This window comes from Apium graveolens, chromosome 10 (genome assembly GCF_009905375.1).
Source record: "Apium graveolens cultivar Ventura chromosome 10, ASM990537v1, whole genome shotgun sequence".
NCBI classification, from domain to species: domain Eukaryota; kingdom Viridiplantae; phylum Streptophyta; class Magnoliopsida; order Apiales; family Apiaceae; genus Apium; species Apium graveolens.
Genome location: NC_133656.1, coordinates 36,334,778 through 36,348,678, shown reverse-complemented (window position 1 = coordinate 36,348,678; position 13,901 = coordinate 36,334,778). Strand labels below are relative to the sequence as shown.

The 13,901-nt window shown below is 38.7% G+C and overlaps 1 non-coding gene across 1 annotated transcript; it reads left to right on the top strand.

Annotated features, from left to right (window-relative positions):
- The first annotated feature begins 5,116 nt into the window (after positions 1-5,116).
- LOC141694215 (small nucleolar RNA R71) lies at positions 5,117-5,223 on the top strand. The gene has a single exon (XR_012563539.1). It is a non-coding gene; the product is annotated as a small nucleolar RNA R71 (small nucleolar RNA).
- Positions 5,224-13,901: the final 8,678 nt, after the last annotated feature.

Here is a 13,901-nt window from a genome sequence, read left to right as displayed (position 1 = left end):
GTTAAAATAGATTAGGAGTGGGGTTGAGGGATAAAATCATGGGGTAATGGGAAAAGAATTCGTGGGTTTATGGGCTGTGATGGGTTTTTTGTGTTTTGTGTTTTTTTTTTTTCTGAACTGTAAAAAATTTTCTGGAACTCGACCCCTGCGCGGCCGCTCAGCATTTCTGCGCGGGCGCGCAGCAAGCTGCGCGACCGCTCAGCATAGCTGCCCGGGCGCGCAGAGGGTCTCTGGAAAAAAAATTTTCAGCCCCTTTTTTCTGATTTTTTTTGTGTTTTTGGATAGGTTATTAACTTCTAAGGGTTCCTGTATCAACAATTCATGGGTTGCCTCCCACGCAGCGCTTCTTTTTCGTCATTAGCTTGACGTTCCGTACCTTTCTCAAGTAGTCAACAAAATGGCACTAACCACCTCTCGGTTTGCCATGTCCCCATAGTAGTGCTTCAACTGCTGACCATTAACCTTGAATGCTTGGTCCGAATCATTCTCAAAAATTTCCACCGCTCCATGTGGAAACACAGTTTTGACAATAAAAGGTCCAGACCACCTTAATTTCAACTTCCCAGGAAAAAGTCGGAGCCGAGAGTTGAATAACAGAACTTGTTGCCCTGGCACAAATAACTTAGGATGTAGCTTCCTATCGTGCCACCTCTTCACCTTTTCCTTATACATTTTGTTATTCTCGTACGCTTGCAGTCGAAATTCATCAAGTTCATTAAGCTGAAGCATTCTTTTCTTACCAGCTGCATCTAAATCCAGGTTCAATTTCTTCAATGCCCAGTAGGCCTTATGCTCAAGCTCCGCCGGTAGATGACATCCCTTACCGTACACCAACTGAAACGGTGACATCCCAAGTGGAGTTTTGAATGCTGTTCTGTAAGCCCAAACAGCTTCATCGAGCTTTAAAGACCAATCCTTCCTTGACGGACAAACAACCTTCTCTAGAATGCGCTTTATCTCTCTGTTAGACACTTCCGCTTGACCATTTGTTTGCGGATGATAGGCAGTAGCTACTCGATGATTCACATTATAACGCTGCATCATAGAAGTGAACTTACGGTTGCAAAAATGCGATCCTTCATCACTTATGATTACCCGAGGCGTTCCAAACCTTGTGAAAATTTGCGTATGAAGAAAATTTAGCACTGCCTTTGCATCATTTGTCGATAAAGCTTTAACTTCGACCCATTTTGAGACATAATCGACTGCCAGCAAGATGTACTGATTATTGTAAGACGAGATAAAAGGCCCCATGAAATCGATTCCCCATACATCAAAGACCTCGACTTCAAGCATCACATTTAATGGCATCTCATCCTTCCTTGACAAATTTCCCACTCTTTGGCAACGATCACACCTTAAAACAAACTGATGAGCATCCTTGAACAAAGTAGGCCAGAAAAAACCTGCTTGCAGAATACGAGCTGCCGTCTTCTCACCTCCATAGTGTCCACCATAAACCGTGGAATGGCAGTCTCGTAATATCCCCTCCGTCTCACAGAACGGGATACATCTCCTGATGATCTGATCAGCTCCCTGTCTAAACAAATATGGTTCATCCCACATATACCACTTCACCTCATGCAGAAACTTCTTCTTCTGAGCGGATGTCAAATTAAGCGGCATTATATTGCTGACAAGATAGTTTACAATATCTGTAAACCATGGTTCTTCCTCCTGAATTGCAAACAACTGATCATCCGGAAAAGATTCATTGATTAACGTCCTATCTTGTGAAGTAGAATCGGGATTCTCCAACCTAGAGAGATGGTCAGCTACTTGATTCTCAGTACCTTTTCTATCTTTGATCTCTAACTCAAATTCCTGAAGTAAAAGCACCCAACGAATGAGTCTCGGCTTCGAATCCTTCTTAGAAACCAGATAGCGAATAGCTGCATGATCAGTGAATACTGTTACTTTCGTACCAAGCAGATAAGATCGAAATTTCTCAAAGCCAAAGACTATAGCCAAAAGCTCCTTCTCAGTAGTGGTGTAGTTCAATTGGGCCCCATTTAAAGTCTTACTCGCATAGTAGACCACATGGAAGAGATTTTTCTTGCGCTGTCCCAGAACTGCACCTACCGCGTAGTCACTCGCATCACACATCATCTCAAACGGTTCTGTCCAATCTGGTGCTGTAATAACTGGTGCCATGATCAAACTCCCTTTGAGAGTCTCGAATGCTGCCAAACATTCATCATCAAATTTGAAAGGCACATCTTTCTCAAGTAAATTGCACAACGGCTTAGATATCTTTGAAAAGTCCTTGATGAATCGCCGATAAAAACCCGCATGACCGAGAAAACTACGGATTCCTTTCACCGAATTAGGTGGGGGAAGATTTTCAATGACTCCCACCTTGGCCTTGTCCACCTCCAGACCTTTGCTAGAGACCTTATGCCCAAGGATAATGCCTTCACGCACCATAAAATGACATTTCTCCCAATTAAGCACCAAATTAGTTTCCACGCATCTTTTGAGTACGGTGCACAGATTATTCAAACATTCATCATATGAGTGTCCAAAGATGGAGAAGTCATCCATGAACACTTCGACGTTATTTCCAATCATGTTAGAGAATATAGCCATCATACATCTCTGAAAGGTGGCAGGGGCGCCACATAACCCAAACGAAATTCTACAAAAAGCAAATGTGCCAAATGGACAAGTGAAGGTAGTCTTTTCCTGATCCTCTGGTGCAATACAAATCTGATTATACCCGGAATAACCATCCAGAAGACAAAAATACTCATGTCCCGCCAATCTGTCAAGCATTTGATCAATGAATGGGAGAGGGAAGTGATCCTTCCTTGTGGCTTTGTTCAATTTTCTATAATCCATGCATACTCTCCATCCTGTAACTGTTCGAGTAGGGATGAGCTCATTCTTTTCATTTGCGACCACAGTGATACCTCCTTTCTTAGGTACACATTGCACGGGGCTCACCCACGAGCTGTCAGAAATAGGATAAATGATGCCTGCATCTAGCCATTTCAGAATTTCTTTCTTCACCACCTCCTTCATGATCGGGTTCAGTCTTCGCTGCTGTTCCACAGTTGGCTTACTACCTTCCTCTAACAGAATTTTATGCATACAATATGAAGGACTTATCCCCTTGATGTCTGCTATGGTCCATCCTATAGCCGATTTGAATTCTCTCAAAATCCTTAAGAGCTTGTCTTCCTCACTACCTAAAAGGTCAGCTTAAATAATGACAGGTAACGTAGATGAATCACCTAAAAAAGCATACCTCAAGTGTTCAGGTAACGGTTTTAGCTCCAAGGTAGGTGCTTCCTCTATTGATGGTTTGAGCTTCCCTTCAGCATTCTTAAGGTCAGAAGTACCAAGAGATTTAAATGGTATGTCGAGCTTTCGCTTCCATGGAGAAGCGTTCAGATATTGTAATTGCTCGTTGCTATCTTCATCATCGCTGTCAATATCCCCCACTAAGGCCTTTTCCAATGCATCAGACATTAGCATGTGCTCGAGTTCCGAAGTAACTGCGGAATCAATCACATCCACTTTTAAGCACTCCTCATCTTCTGTAGGGAATTTCATTGCCTTGAATACGTTGAAGGTCACATCCTGATCTTGGACCCGCATAGTAAGTTCCCCTTTTTGCACATCTATCAAAGTACGGCCAGTAGCCAAGAAAGGCCTCCCCAAGATAATGGGAATCTTCTTATCTTCCTCAAAATCCAGAATAACAAAATCTGCAGGAAAAAAGAGCTTATCCACCTTGACGAGCACATCCTCAACTATGCCCCTTGGGTAAGTAATGGAACGGTCCGCCAATTGTAGCGACATGTATGTGGGTTTTGGATCAGGCAGATCCAGCTTTTTGAAGATCGACAACGGCATCAGATTAATGCTTGCTCCCAAATCACAAAGGCACTTGTTAAAAGTTAGATTGCCAATGGTGCAAGGAATGGTGAAGCTTCCTGGATCTTTCAGTTTTGGTGGTAACTTTTGTTGCAGAACCGCGCTGCATTCTTCCGTGAGAGCAACGGTTTCAAGGTCATCCAGTTTCACCTTCCTTGAAAGAATAGTCTTCATAAACTTCGCATATCTAGGCATTTGTTCCAGAGCCTCAGCGAAAGGTATATTGATGTGAAGTTTCTTGAACACCTCCAGAAACTTCCCGAACTGTCTATCCAGCTTTTGTTGCTGCAATCTCTTAGGAAAAGGTGGTGGAGGATAGAGCTGTTTCTCCCCTGTATTAGCCTCAGGCAGAGTGTGTTCAACAGTAGTCTTCCTTGGTTCCGCCACTTTCTCCTTTTGCTTAGATTCTTCATCTCTAACTTCAGCTTCGACTTCTTTTGCCTTTTCAGCATCAGCTACTTTTCCAGACCTTAAGGTAATAGCCTTGACTTGCTCTTTAGCTTCCTTCCTGCCTGGTACTTCCGTGTCACTGGGAAGAGTGCCAGGTTGACGATTGAGCACTGCATTGGCTAATTGACCGATTTGATTTTCCAAGGTCTTGATAGAAACTGCCTGACTCTTGCACAACAGCTTAAGTTCCTCAAAATCAGCACTAGTAGGTGCAGCTGCACTTCCCTGTTGAGGATATGATTGCCTTGTAGCATACTGCTGTGGTTGCTGGAATCCAGGTGGGTTAAACTGTTTACTTACTCCTTGCTGATATGGTGGCTGAATAGCATTCTGATTATTCCCCCAGCTGAAATTTGGATGATTTCTGTTGTTAGGATGATAGGTCGCTGGCACAGGCTGCTGTTGTCGCTGATAATTATTTATATACTGAACAGATTCGTTGACAAGAGAACACTGATCCGTAGCATGAGAACCTGCACAAAGCTCACAAACCATAGCTATTTGATTAACTCCATACGTAGCCAAAGAATCAACCTTCATTGATAGCGCTTGGAGCTGGGCTGCAATAGCGGTGGCTGTATCAACTTCCAGAATACCTGCTACCTTGCCTGACGTCATCCTCTGAGTTGGGTTTTGATGCTCATTTGCAGCCATCGTCTCGATAAGATTATACGCCTCAGTATAGCTTTTAGCCCATAAGGCGCCTCCAGCTGCTGCATCGAGCATGGGTCGAGATTGGGCCCCCAAACCATTATAAAAACCTGTGATTACCATCCAATCCGGCATTCCATGATGTGGACATTTTCTCAACATTTCCTTGTAACGTTCCCAAGCCTCGCACATAGATTCTGTAGGTTGCTGCGCAAACTGCGTAAGAGCACTCCTCATAGCAGCAGTCTTTGCCATTGGATAAAACTTCACCAGAAACTTTTGCGCAAGATCTTGCCACGTAGTGATGGACCCAGCTGGTTCAGAATGTAACCAGTCTTTAGCCTTATCCCTCAGTGAGAATGGGAAAAGCCTCAACTTGATAGCCTCATCAGTCACGCCATTATGCTTAAAAGTGCTGCAGATCTCGACAAAATTCCTTATGTGCATGTTGGGGTCTTCAGTTGCCGCTCCTCCAAAAGAAACAAAATTCTGCACCATCTGAATAGTGCCCGGCTTGATTTCAAAGGTGTTAGCTTGAATAGCCGGATGAAGGATGCTTGACTGAATGTCATCAATTTTAGGCCGAGAAAAATCCATAAGAGCTGGATCAGATTGAACAATACGATCTCCCATGTTTACTGGTTCTTTCTGCTCAGTTCCTGAATCCGAATCCTCAAAATCTAACTTCTCCGGAGTATCAAGAACTTCGTCTTTCTCCTCAGCTGTATCTAAGGTCCTCTTGCGAGCACGAGAACGAGTTTGCATAAACGCTTGCTAAAGTACCTGAAACACAACCGAAAAGAGTAATTAACTACTACGTCCTAATCACTGAGTCCTAATGACCAATGATGGTAAGTACATAAACTAAACAAATACGCCGAGTCCCCGACAGCGGCGCCAAAAACTTGTTAGGGCGAAATCACGCACTAATATTCACGCAAGTATACGCGTTCGCAAATAATATAGAATACTTTCTAGTTCGTTCCCTCAGAGACTCAGACTAAGTTTTTGTCTAATTAAACTCACTCACCAATGTATGATTACTTCTCAATGTTAAGATAATAACACTTAAAATTGTTGATTAAATATTAACTATAATTAACTACTTAATTAACCACTTAACTAACACTTCAACTTATCAATAATAAAACACTCATGAGATCACAACTTCATTATTACTTCCTTCTATAGCCATTATTATTACCTTTAGCATGTAACAGTGATGATATTAATCGAATAACACGAAACTGATAAAAGCCAACTTTCATTGTACTAATACCATTCTACCAAGCATCCACAATTAAGATAGAAGTTGAATAGTCATCAATTATGTTGAGTTCCTATATGTCTACAGAAATTGACAACACAACGATTTAAGCACAAGTTATTCCTTTTGATTACATAGGGCAAATAAAACTGTTAGAGTTACCCACTAATCATGCACAACGTACATGAACCTATGCTAGCATGGCAAGTTCTAAATCTCAAGATCCACCGTCGCTTCACAAGAGATTAACACCCTATCTTATATGTTCGCGACGCACATAAGACGAATACGCACAACCAATACTAGATATCATGCAATCATCACACACTAAAGTATTAAACAATTAACTAAAGAATTTCATAATAAATCCGTTGCAACCCCATGATCACGATTAGCCCATAATAGAACTTATCGCCATCATGGGTTCATATGAAATCATGATAATCAACACAAGAAAATAATAACTAAACTAATTATATCAAAAACAGAGTACGTCACAAGAGTAAATAAGCCAAAGCAAGAAAACTAGCATCCAACGTTACAACGAAACAAGAATCACAAGAATATATGTTTCCTCTTCGCTGCAGTGTGCTAAATCGGTCTTCTTCCTTATCTCCTTCGCTTCTTGCGCCAACACAATTTAAAACATAATCTCCTTCTTACTCTCTATGAAAACGTCTCAAATCTACTTATATAATAGTCCCATAAAACTCAGATTACATAGAAGTTGGAAGCCAAACAGAAGTAGAAGTCTAAAATAATTCAGCTTTTTCCCCGACCCTGCGCGGCCGCTCAGCATTTCTGCGCGGGCGCGCAAGGCTGCTGCGCGGCCGCTCAGCATTGCTGCGCGGGCGCGCAGGACCCTACTGGAAAAATTCCCGGTTTGCTCCGTTTCTTCGCCGTAATCTGCCCGTTCTCTTCCTCTCGCAATGGTGAACACATGCCAAGGCTTATTCTTGATGATTCCTCCTCCGAAATGCAACTAATACCCTGAAATGCATAAACACTAGAAAAACGCATCAAATACACAAAATACTTGATTTCAAGACACCAATTTAAGCCATTTTAAGACGTTCTAAGTGGTATAAAATGCCACTTATCACCTGCACGCCTCTTCTCGTACTTTAATAGATAAACATTCAATCCAAGTATGTTTCTTAACTTAACAATTCTTCTATAAATAATACGCAGATTCCTTTCACGAGTTGGTGCTTTATCACTTCAGACACTGACTATCAATAAATAAATGTACTTTCACTGGAATCCTTTCTGGTACTTTAGACAACGTCTTTATTGCTAATACAATCTTGAATACTTCATTCACTGTTCTTCACTGACGCTTGAACATATAAATGAAATCCTATCAGTGAGTATAACTTCAAGACTGCAGCTGTCTTCTTTAACCTTTGCCTATACCATGTCTTCAATTCTTCAGATTCCTATGCTTCGAACATTGTCTATCTTCAATCAATGCTAATACACTGAAATCTTCTGGTAACATTTATACACTGAATCTTCATCATTTTTGAAACCCTGAAAGTCTTTAACCTTTATTCTTCACTGAGGCATGAACATATTAATGAACTTCTTTCAGTGACCTGTAAACAGACTTCAAGATTTCTTTAAATCTTTTGATTCTTTGTATTTTTATTGTCTTCATTTCTTCTGATTTCTCGTGTACTCGTAGTATTCTCAATGACAAGGCCATAATACATCTCAGGTTGGCGAGACACTCTCCCTGACCTACGAATGGGCTGTTCCATAGAAGGTTATTCAGTCTGAACAGGTGTTTCCACTTGATTCGTAGTAGTTTGTCCTTCTTGAACTTCATCAAGTTCAATTTCGCTCCCACTATTTCCTTCAAGGATAAACTGCTTTTCCAAGAAGGTAGCATGTCTGGAGACAAACACCCTATGATCGGTGTAAAAGTAATACCCTAAAGTCTCTTTAGGATATCCCACAAAACTATATTTTACGGATCGAGATTCCAGCTTATCTGGGTCAACTTTCTTGACATAAGCTGGACATCCCCAAATCTTAACATGTTTAAGACTCTGTTTCCTTTCTTTCCATATCTCATATGGAGTTTGAGGAATAGATTTGGAAGGCACCTTATTCAGTAAATATGCTGAGGTTTCTAATGCATAACCCCATAGGAATACTGGAAGATTCGCATAGCTCATCATGGACCGAACCATGTCTAACAAAGTTCGATTTCTCCTTTCAGATACCCCATTCAACTGTGGAGTATATGGAAGAGTCCACTGGGAGACTATACCATTTTCTTTGAGATAATCTAGAAACTCTCCATTCAAGTATTCACCACCTCGATCTGATCGAAGAGTTATAATACTATGTTTGGTTTGTTTGTCCAATTCATGCTTATATTCTTTGAACTTTTCAAAGGCTTCAGACTTGTGTTTCATCAAATACACATATCCGAATCTAGATCGATCATCAATGAAAGTAATGAAGTATGAAAATCCACCCATGGCTTGCGTAGACATTGGTCCACATACATCTGTGTGTACCAATCCTAGCAAATTTGCAGCCCTCTCTCCATGTCCACTAAATGGAGATTTGGTCATTTTACCCAATAGACAAGACTCGCATGTAGGATATAATTCAAAATCAAAGGGGTCAAGTAACCCTTCCTTATGCAATGTCCGCAGTCTATTTTCACTAATGTGACCAAGTCTGCAGTGCCACAAAAAGGTGAGATTTTCATCATCCCTTTTTCTTTTATTAGTATGTTCAATTTGTAGTAAATTATGCTCTACGTCACATACATACAAACCATTATTTAAAATACCACTTCCATAAAGAACGTTATCTCTAAGAATTGAACATTTATTATTCTGAATAACAAACGAAAATCCATCCAAGTCTAAACATGGGAATAGAAATAATATTCCTCACAATCGAGGGAACAAAATAACAATTATTTAAAACAATAGTCTTTCCCATAGGCATATGTAAATGAAATGATCCTACAGCTTCAACAGCAACTCTTGCTCCATTTCCCATCCGTAGAATCACCTCCTCTTCCTCAAGAGTCCTACTTCTCCTTAGTCCCTGCAACGAATTGCAAATATGAGAACCACATGACGTATCTAATACCCAAGTAGAAATTTGATTTAATGAAATATTCTCTTCAATCATGAACATACCTGAAACAGAAGTGGTAGTCTCACTACCCTTCTTCTTCTTCTTCAATTCTGCAAGGTAAACCTTGCAGTTCCTCTTCCAGTGCCCCACCTTATTACAGTGGAAGCAAACAGCTTTGCTCTTGGGGTCTTCAGCTTTTGGTGGAACATGCTTTTTCTCACCTACTTTTTTCTTCTTGGAAGGGTTCTTCTTCCTTTTCTTAGGATTGGAACCTTCACCAATTAGAAGAACAGAGCTCTTCTTAGGGGGAAAATTCGATTCCGCAGTCTTCAACATGTTGTGGAGTTCAGCCAGGCTGACATCCAGCTTATTCATGTGAAAGTTCACAACAAACTGCGAAAACGAACCCGGAAGTGATTGTAAGACCAAGTCTTGGCTCAGCTCCCCATCCATGACAAAACCAAGTTGTCCAAGATGTTCAATCAAATTGATCATCTTAAGTACCTGGTCATTCACAGATGATCCCTCAGACATCCTACAACCGAACAGCTCCTTCGATATCTCATATCGAGCTGTCCTCCCTGCCACATCATACAACTCTTGTAGATGCATAAGGATAGTGTGAGCATCCATATGCTCATATGCTGCTTCTGTAGCTCAATGTTCATGGAAGCTAGCATGATGCATTGAGCAATATTTACATCATCTATCCAATTACGATACACAACATGTTCATCATTATGTGCATTGTTAGCAGGTTTAGTAGGCTTAGATGAGTCAAGCACATATTCCAGCTTCTCCACCCTGAGAACAATTCTCAAGTTTCGAAGCCAGTCAGCAAAATTAGGACCAGTCAACTTGTGAGCATCTAGTATACTCCGGAGTGATAGTGCAGAAGACATAACATATATAGTAAATCTGTAAATGATGAACACATAACAACACTTAGCAAATATTCAATTTTATTTCAAAACACTATATGAATCGGGTCTTTATTCATAAGTGGCTCCCACTAGTTTATCTAATTTATACAACCCCCTTAAGTGAAAAATTAAGCATTCATAATGCTAGTGGGAATAGGGATCCTACATTCCATCACATAACCTCGGCTGTAGCACGAAACGTCATGTGATGTTCAATAGGCAGACAACTCTTATCATTTACATCTTATGTTATTCCCTAATAAAACTTTTAGCCTCTTGAATAATTGAGTCACGGCTGTTGCACGACAGACTCAATATTCTAAGTCAAGTCTAACCCAACATTTCGTACAATTGAATCAGTCTCCAACGGCCCACGGCTGCAGCACGTAACGACCTTTAGATTCTAATTCAATGTACACATCTCTATGTAATAGACAAGTATTTCTTATTTCGAAATCAAAGCCCTCGGCTGTAGCACGAAACGATATTGATTTAAAAATAAGAACTACTTTCTATCATGTTGGAAGGCTATGACCGACACAAGCTCGTTGTGTCATTGGCCAATTACTACTTGATATTATTTAATTTTAGAGGGATTATTTTATGTTACAATCATAATCATATTATAAAGAGATTCTTCCTTTTAAATTAAATATTTCAAATCAATAATCGATAATCAGATGATTCCCAGATCGGGGGGAGCATTGTCAAGAGGCGTCACTTAATACCCCTTTCTTACAGATCGAAATCTGCTTTTGACAGAATCATCCTTTTTCTCAAAATTGAAAATTTATATTTAATTACGTGTTTCATAAACACAAGAATCTCATGATTGTATTCATAATATTATTGTTAAGGCAAAAAACGATTCCTATTCTAGATTTTCTAGAGCACGCCTTATATTGATTTAAGTTCACCTAAATCTATCATCGCATGGTAAACATAGGCATATATCTCACATATAAAAATAAATAAACAAGTAAGCATGCAAGTAATATCATGTCACACATTGTTATAATGATGTATGGATTTATTATAGCATTTAAAAGCAATTAAAATAATTAAAACATGCTTTAAAACACTTTCGGGAATATAAACAGTTCAAAAAAATATTTGACCACTCCATTAGATCCGTCTCGGAAAAAAGAATCTAACGGTATATAGCACGCCCAAAACGGAGTTACGAAACTCCCAGAAAATCAAATTTAATGTAGACATACGGGCTGTAACGCATTACAGGAACGCGTTACAAGGCCTGTAACGCATTCCGGTAATGCGTTATGACACTTTTGAGCCTTTCAAGTGTGTAACGCATTCCTTAAATGCCCAACCCCCCTTGTCCCCGCGCGTGCGCTACACGCGCCTGGCACAGCCGACTCTGCAATTTTTTTTTCTTTCTGCCGTTTCTTACTGCCGTTGCTGACTTGCTGTTACAAAAAAAAATAGTAACTCCTTTTCCCTTTACTCCCTTCTTAATAACTCTTTATTAATAATTTTATTATTTTAATTTTACTATTAATAAATTAATTAACAATTAATTAATAAATTAATAAAAATCAAAATAATATAATTTCTTAAATCAGGGAGTAGTAGAAAATTATCAAATCAGCCATGGGTCCTTGTGCAAATTTTAATCATATTTATTCACATGCATAATTATTTCGTAAATTTTAACTAAAACAATTTTTAAAAATTCATAACAAATAATCTATACATCACAAAATTATGAAAAAAATACCTCGACGATCTACAACACTTGTAGAACCCAGATCAGTAGTCAAAATCTTATGCAAAAATTATTTAGAATTAATTCATAATTAAATCTAAATAAACTTGCAAAAATAATAATAAATCCATACATGCATAAAAAAATCTGAATTTGTTTATATGAATCTCTATATGTATAACCTAGCTCTGATGCCAGTGAAGGAATTTATGGATGAGCAGAAGCGTGATATAACATTTATTCCGTAAAAACCATATACCGCACCTATAGAAAAATGTATAAAAAGAAAACTGAGGAATTGTAACCATACCTTGTGAATCGAAGCTTTATAAAAATGGAGTGCTAGCAGTTGCTCCTCAGCGTATGAAGCACTCTACCAGTATCCACCAAGAACGATCCTCTTCGATGAACCTTTTTATAAAACCGAGCTTTTATAAAAATGGAGTTTTTGGGAGAGAGAGAGAGAGGAAGAAGATGGAGGCTAGGGTTTTCACAAAATCAAAATTGTGGCTCATTCTATTTATAGGGCTCTCCTAGGGTTATAAAATATATCTTTATATATATATATTAACCCCCACACTTTATCTTTATAAAATGCTTTAATAATAATTAAAACTATTTTAATCATTATTTCCTTTTCTAGACTATTTAAAAAATAATTCTCTCTCTCATTATTTTATCAAAGAAAATATTCTTTTATGGTGTGACCCTGCAGGTTCAATATTATTCCGGTAGTAGAAATAAATAATAATAAACTTTTATTAATTATTTATATGAATACTAAAATTCACTAAATATAATTAACTAATTAATTATATTTATGCTACATCGTGAGTGATGCTTCTCAACATATCGCGACTATCCGGATAATATGAATTCACTGCTTAGAATACCAAGAACCTGTCAGTGACTAGTTACCGTACAATGAATTCCTTTTACCCTTATAATATCCTGATTAAATACAAGGTATGGATCTTGTGTCAGGCCTATCAAATTTAATCATAAGATTTCTTATTCATAATGCAAAGTTCATATTAATGCAAATTAGAAACTCCTTTCTAATTTCATACACTCTGGGCAGAGATTCCAGAACTCGCATACTAAGAATAACATAGGATATTCTCTTCCTATACTGGAAGGGGTAGATCCTCTATTGACGTTAACTATCTCTGTACACAAATCCCTATGCCCAGAATAGACCTAATGGATATCCTTGAGACAAAGGACTAAACCAAAGCACAGTTCATTATATACAAGATAACTTTAACGATCTCAAGTCTAAGGACACTTGTACAACTATCACTCAGTGAACTACTATTGACACGTGAGTAATCTCCATTAGTTGTTCAACTTATCGAGTCATGTGCAGTGAACTTATTCCTTAATAAGCACCTACGTACTAGCTATAGTGTCACCACACAAATGCCTATGAGAACAGACATCCTCCTGAAGGGAGCAAGCATAGTATGTACCAATCTTTGCGGATCCACTAACATCCGAATAGTTATCCTATGATCAGGAACTGTTTAAGTCTAGAGTTATCATCTTCTAGATCTCACTATTATAATCTCATTATAATTCTAGAAGCTTTACTCTAAACTATGGAATATTTTATTTAAAACACTTTAAATAGATAAAGCCCATAATAAAAACATAACAAGTCTTTTATTAATTTCAATGAAATCAAATAGGAATACGAGAAAGTTCTTCCTAACTCATCATACATGATTGGATTTAGGACAAACACTTTCAACTTGAGTCTGTAAAAATGTCAATGATTGGACAAGAGTATTTTTCTGTAAACAGTCTCAAGCCTAAGAATAAACTCTGAAAGAAGATCAAGAAGATCATGCCTCATAGAAATTGTGAAGAAGCTTGGAGTTGCATAAATCTA